Genomic DNA, 7,853 nt, shown 5'->3' with positions numbered 1-7,853 from the left:
ATATATATACGACGGACTTCTTTCAGTTTCCGTCTACCAAATCCACTCACAAGGCTTCGGTCTTTGGTCAGCCCGAGTCTATAGTAGAAGACACTTGCCCAAGGTGCCATGCAGTGAGACTGAACCCGGAACCATGTGGTTCCTAAGTAAGTTACTCGAAGGCTTGCAGCAAGCATGGAACTACTAGTCACTGTTTTGTTGAAGTAATTGAGCTATTTAATTTTTAATTTAAGCAAACTAATTGCTTCAATAAAACTTTTTCACCGCTTTCATTCTGTTTTGAGTTTTCTTTAGTTGAAACAGTAGTGCCCAAGTTTAACATTCCCGGAGTACTTGTGGAATATCCCAGTGAAAGCCTCAATAAAATGTAAACACAATAGACCTGATTTGGGATAGCAAAGAGAAACTGTACAATTGTGGAAATCAGCTGCACAGCGGATGTTAACATAAAGATAAGAGAAATCTGCAGTTACTCTATCTAGATTACAAGTTCAGGCTTATACCTTTAGTTACGGGAGCACTGGGATATATAATACACTGCCTAAATAGCAATCTTGAGAAATTACGCTTCTCAAAACCAGAAAGAAGAAAGCTGATTCGAAGACTAAAGATCCAAGCCATTACTGAAACTGTAAAAATCTGTAAAACTTTCCAGAAGTTTATCATTTAAGTATATATGAGCATGTCTTGAGATGCAGGTATAAGCATGAAAATACATACATAAAACAAAACATACAAATCATCACATATACATACATACACACACGCATACACACACAAACAAACACACACAAACAAACACATCCATCCATCCATACATACATACATACATACATACATACATACATACATACATGCATCCATACATACCCTGTTGATGTTGAAATTCCAATGAAGGAGCCTTGGATCTAGGTTAGAAACCGGCTCTTTCTCTATTAGCAAGAAATTTTTAAATAAGACTGAATAATGATATACATACATACATACATACATACATACATACATACATACATATATACATACATACATGCATATATGCTGGTGTGAATAGTGAATATATCCCTTCGAAAATCAAAGTGAAGCTGTATAACTGCGGACCACTACTTCGAAACCTCCAGCTACTATACCTAGACAATTTTTATTTGTATAAATTCACATTTATACCTATAATAATTGGAGCACTTGCTTTTGTCAGTAAATGCCTCAGTGACAATTTGAATAAACTAAGGTTTTCAGAAAAAGAAATGAACCAGCTAGCTGTACATTACAAATACTAACTATAAGCGGAACAGTAAAAATATGTAAGATTTTTCTCAAATATAAAATATTAATTTCTTTTGTTATCTACATTCCAACGATGCAGCTTTGTATCTTTGTTAGAAATCATTTCTTTCCTTACATGAACATTTTAAATAATTAAAACTATAATAGAACATACATACATACATACATACATACATACATACGTAAGAACGTACGTATCTATTCATGTATCTTCATACTTACAGATGTGTACCTATATATGTATTGTCCGGACGATAGATGATAGATAAAAAAAATATTCTATAGACAGCCATAATATAATGGCTGTATTTGTATCGACTACTCATACAGCTAGAACAATGTTATTTTTCGTTCGAGTTAAAAGGCTAAATGCACCACTACCCATTTTATCGACTCCCGTTTTTCATAGTCGAACTCGAAGATATAAACTAGTCGATTAAATTATCACCCACAGAAGAAAAACCATGCATTGGAGTCAAAATAATTATCATGTCACTAATGCTGTTAATAATTATGACGGTGAAGGTAGGTAGATTGGGGGTGGTAGAAACGTTAGAACGAGGGACTAAAATGCCCAAGCGTATATAATCACATCCCTTTAGATTTGAAGTTTAAATCCTGTTGAGGTCAATTTTGCCTTTGATCTTTCCAAGTTCAATAACTGAAATAACAATGAAATACTGAGATCGATACAGTAGGCTGTTGCCTCCCAACACAGTTGTGTTTGTATTAGAAATAATTGTTATTTTTGTCACAGTGTGTGAAGTGCCGAATTAAAATATTTTGTATCTATTTTAAAATCCGGCAGTGCATTGACTTCTGGTGAAGTCAATACACTGCTGGACTATAACATCCTTAAGTCTACGTTATCTGTCAGTTTTCAAATGGTGGACAATGACGTGCCGGGTTAAAAAGTATTGCTTCTTGTTAATGTAAACAATCATTGTAGTGGTGAAGAAAGTGAAATGCCGAATTAAAATACATTGAATCTACGTTATAAATCGTTATTCTTATGGTGGAGACAGCGAACTGCCGGATTAGAAATATTTGTGTCTTTGCTATAAATCATTATTCTTCTGATGAAGGCAGTAGAGTACCGGATAAAATGTCATGCCTTTGTTATAAATCATTATTCCTGTGCTGAAAGCATTGAAGCGCAGGATTAAAATGACTTATATCGATGTTATAACTCATTAATCTTCATCCTTGTGGCAAAAACATTGAAATGCCAGATTAAAATATCTTGCAGTATTCAGTTGCATTGTTTTAAGATCTGAAAGGCGGCGAGCTGGCAGAAACGCTAGCTCGCCGGGCGAAATGCTTCGCGGTATTTCGTCTGCCTCTACGTTCTGAGTTCAAATTCCTAACCCTTTCGTTTTTTCGGGGTCGATAAATTAAGTACCAGTTGCATACTGGGACCTTGTGCCTAGAGTAGAAAAGATTATTTTAAGATCTGAGTTCAAATGACGCTGAATTCAACTTTGACTTTAATAATTCCATGGTCAATAAAATGAGTACCAATCAATACAGAGTCAATAAGATTGATTACTTCTCCCCTACCCCCAAAACACACACAAATGCGTGAGCTTCACAAACTAGAGATTAATTAATATTTTGTAAGATATTATCCTGCGATAAAAACTACTGCTGTTGCTGATGATGTTATCGTTATTGCTGCTGCAGCGGCAACGGTTGTTCTTCTTATAGTTGTTCTTCAATCCTAGGCTGGTCTTATTCCGAATAAAAAGTCACTTCAGTGTAATCTTAGAGCTTTCTTTTTCTTTTCTTTTTTTTTCTTTTGGCCAGACACTATCTCTAGGATTATATTATCTAATGCGTCTTTCTTTTTTAGAGATTGTAGTATGTGCTTTTGAGGGAGATTTGGTAGATATTTCCGGCATGTTGAGCGGCCAAATAAAGGCTTCCTCCTCATTGATTGTGCTAGGAACCTTGGAATGAGTGTTCTGCAGTATTGGTTTCATATTTTGGCACAAGGCCAGCAATACAGGGGGGTAAGTCGATTACTTCGGCCTCAGTAGTCAACTAATACTTATTCTATCGACCTCAAACGGATGACAGGCAAAGTCGACCTCGACGGAATTTGAACTCTGAGCATAAAACGGACGAAATGCCGCAAAGCACTTTGCCCGGCGCGCTAACGATTCTGCCAGCTCGCTGCCTTTAGTATTTTGCAGATTTACATTACATTCAAATCCCGCTGCGTCTGAATTTAATCATTCATCGAGAGAGTCTCATAAGATAAACAACAGACGGGGTCGATTTGATCGACTAAAACCTATCAAGGAGGTGCACCAGCATGGCCGTAATCTAATGACAGAAACCAATAAAATGATAGTTTCTGGTTAAGGTTCTAGAACAGCTATTTTGAGAAAAGGGAGTAAGTGGATACTATCGATCTCCGTACTTGACTGGTACTTTTATTTATCGACCCCGAAAAAACGAAAGGGTCGAGAAAAATAAGTACAAGACAATATACTAGGGCTGTACTTCAAATGTACATGAAAATGGTATGCCACGGCAGACTGTGTTCAGTTAGATGGAGCTAGGTAGGTTGCCGATGCAATGAAATTATATATTTGTAAAATATAATTTTAATTAAAAAAATTTTTCAGTTTGTATTTTTACATACAAACTGAAAATTTTAATATAAAATTCTTGATAATTATGCTAAATTTATTGAATAAACAGTCAGTTTTTAATAATTTGCTGCAGTCTAAATTATTTACAATTTCGCAAAAATATATAATTTTTAAATACATTTGTTCAATTTAAACACATCAAGTGCACCACATTATTTTTATTACTCTAAAGTATGTCACGAGTAAGAAAACAGATATGTTTATTTTGTGGTTAAGAAGCTTGTTTCCTAACCATGTGGTCTTGGGTTTAGTCCCAAGCGTGACACCTTGGGGAATTGTCTTTTACTATAGCCTGGGTTAACCAAAGCCTTGTAGTGGATTTGATAGATGGAAGCTAAATGAAGCCCGTCATGTATATGTGTGTGTGCGCGAGCACGTGCGCGCGCGCGTGTGTGTGTGTGTGTGCGCGTATGTCTTTGTGCCATACCACCACTTGATGACTGGTGTTGGTTTGTATACATCCCTGTAACTTAGCGGTTCGAGAAAAGAAACCGATAGTATAATTATCAGACTTTAGAAAAAACACGTACTGCGAACGATTTATTCGACTAAAACCCTTCAAGGTGGTGCTGCAGCATGGCCACAGTCCAATGACTAAAAGAAGTAAAAGATAACGGGAGACCACGGTACTTGGATGACAATAAGTTGTTCAATCTCAATAGCTGTTACTGTAATAATGTAATTCAGCTGCTTCAGACAAGCAAAATCCTAAGTAAATGGAAGGCGGCGAGCTGGCAGAAATGTTAGCACGCTGGGCGAAATGCTTAGTGGTATTTCCCCTGCCGCTACGTTCTGAGTTCAAATTCCGCCGAGGTCGACTTTGCCTTTCATCCTTTCGGGGTCGATTAGATAAGTACCACTTACGCACTGGGGTCGAAATAATCGACTTAATCCCTTTGTCTGTCCTTGCTTGTCCCCTCTGTGTGTAGTCCCTTGTGGGCAGTAAAGAAATGTTAGCACACCGGGCGAAATACTTAGTGGTATTTCGTTTGTCTTTACGTTCTGAGTCCAAATTCTGCTGAGGTCGACTTTACCTTTCATCCTTTCGAAGTCGATAAATTAAGTACCAGTCAAGAACTAGGGTCGATCTAATCGACTGGCCCCCCCTCCCCCAAAATTTCGGGCCTTGTGCCCAGAGTAGAAAAGAAAATCCTAAGTAAATGGATCTTTGTCGATTTCGACGATGATTATTTACTTGTTGAAGCAACGTATCTACCAACTTATTGAATTACAATGTAAATGGCTGAGTGTTTCAAAGTCAAGTGTATCCTTAACGAAATTCTCAGACAGAATCAGCGTAGACAGTGTGTAACGAGACTCGGCCTTTCAATAGTTTCTATCCAACCATGTGCATACAACAGATTTTCGGACATCACGCATTGGGATTGAAACCGTGCATTTTATGACAAGGAAAGCGAACTTCTTAACTACCTGGCCATGCTGCAACCCTTCATGTTTCAGATGTAACGGTGGGGGGGGGGGACAAAATAAATAAATAAATAAACAGAAAAGAAAGAAAGAAAGAAAGGCAGATAAGAGAGATTGAAGGATAGAAAAAAAGAAAAAAAGGATAAATTAAAAAACGAAAGAGGGAGAAATGATGAAAAATGATGAAAATGGTTTTCTATTTTCAGAAACATTTTTTGCCATTTTCGTTCCTCCGTTCTTTATTTCTTCCTTTCAAAATATATTTCTTTCTTTCTTTCTTTATTTATTTTATCTCACTCTGTCTTTTCGACTTTTTCTGTGCTTTGTTTTCATTTCTCTTTAATGTATTTCGTATTCTTTCCTTTCTACCTTTATCCCTTCCTTTCTTAATGTTTTCTGTAATTTCTTTGTCTTTCATTACATGTCTTTTTTTTCACTCTCTAAAGGTTGTTGTATAACATTTTCATTTTCTTTCATTAAATTTTTTTCATCAAAATTAGCAAAATTTCAATCTTTAAAGGTTCCAAAGCTTTTTATCATTAATTTCTCAAAAATAAAAACAAAAATTAAATAAATAAAAGGGATTTTCGTAATTAACATTCAAAACTACATCTGTACAGAAAATTAAAAACAAAAAAAAATCCAGCACAGTGAATCAAACGGAAATGATCGTTTTCTCCTTAAGGTCAGTGTTTACCCCCACTTGTTATTTTATAGGGTTTAGTGGAATAAGACGCTGGCTTATCTGTAGCACTTTCTGCAAGAAAGCATGCTGTCTAAGCACAAGTATGGCTGTGTGATTAAAAAACCTGCTATGCAACCACGTGGTGTCGCGTTCATTTCCACTGAGCGGCACCTTTCGCGGCACCTTTCGCTAGTGTCTTTTACGATAGTTCTGGGCCAACCAATGAATGTCCTGTGAGTGAATTTGGTAGACGGGAACTGTGTGGAAGCCTATCGTACATGTGTGTGTGTGTGTGTGTGTGTGTGTGTGTGTGTGTGTGTGTGTGTGTGTGTGGTCTGTAAGTGTGCGTGTTAGGATAAAAACCAGTCAAAAAAAAAAGAGGTGGTTGTTGGGATCGGTTTGTTTGACTAAACTAGTGGTTCTCAACCCCTGAGGGTTCATATAAGGGGGTCCATGCAACAAAATAGTAAACTGCAGATCCACAATAGTATTTTAAGGGCTCCTGAAAAATTTTTGCTTTAGATGTATGTATTGGTATGTATTACAAGAAACAGCTTCGGTTTTCTTTCTCCAACATTTTACGCAGTTCAACCAAGTTAATGTGTGAAAAACAAAATAAGAATTTCGTAAATGATTTCTATAAAACTAGTTTTTAACCATCGAATGGCAATGGAGGTCCACCATAGTAAAATAGTAATCAAAGGGGTCCATAGATAAAATATGGTTAAGAAACCCTGGACTAAAACCCTTGATAACAGTGCCCCAGTATGGCCACCATCCAATGACTAACACGTTAAAGTTATATCTTCCGACAGTTAAATAGAAACAGTAATGGCGAGATCCATTTATTCTTTCATTCTCTCCTTATTTCTTGTTTTCCTTCTTTTCTTTTCTATGAATTTCTTTCTCTTATCCGTTCTTCTTCGTCGTCGTGTCTTTTTTATTTCCTTTGTTCCATCACCATCATCATCATCATCATCATCATTCTCCCTATTGCCTCCCCCACACTAACTGTTCTTCTTATTTGTTCTCCCCTCTTTCTCTCACTTCCCCTTCCAATCGAAACTTTACCCTCGCTCTCTCTCTTCCCTCTCTTTCACTTCTCCCTTCTGACAGAAACCAGACATTGTTGTCATTTCAATTATTTTCCTGCTTTTCATTTACAAACTTCACTGCTGTAAAGAGGAAGGAAAGGGGGAGATTAGGTGACGACACACGGACATTAGACACGCTAAGATGTATATCGACAGAAAATCAGACAGACGGACAAACACATAGAGACACAGACATACAGAGCGATGGACAGAGAGACAGGCAGAAACACAGAGAGAGAGAGAGAGAGAGAGAGAGAGAGAGAGAGAGAGAGAGAGAGAGAGAGAGAGAGAGAGAGATAGAGAGAGAGAGACAGAGACAGACAGACAGACAGACAGATAGACAGACAGACAGACAGATAGACAGACGGACAGACGGACAGACAGACAGACAGACAGACATGCAGGCAGACAGATAGATAGATAGATAGATAGATAGATAGATAGATAGATAGATAGATAGATAGACAGACAGACAGGTAGACAAACAAATAGACAGACAGACAGACAGATAAAGAGATAGATAGATGAATTCTTTCTTTTATTCTTTTATTTGTTTCAGTCATTTGACTGCGGCCATGCTGGAGCACCGTCTTTAGTCGAGCAAATTGTCCCCAGGACTTATTCTTTGTAAGCCTAGTACTTATTCTATCAGCCTCTCTTGCCGAACCGCTATGTTACGGGGATGTAAACACACCAGCATCA

The sequence above is a fragment of the Octopus bimaculoides genome, chromosome 17 (genome assembly GCF_001194135.2).
Source record: "Octopus bimaculoides isolate UCB-OBI-ISO-001 chromosome 17, ASM119413v2, whole genome shotgun sequence".
NCBI lineage: Eukaryota > Metazoa > Mollusca > Cephalopoda > Octopoda > Octopodidae > Octopus > Octopus bimaculoides.
This window is presented reverse-complemented; position numbering follows the sequence as displayed.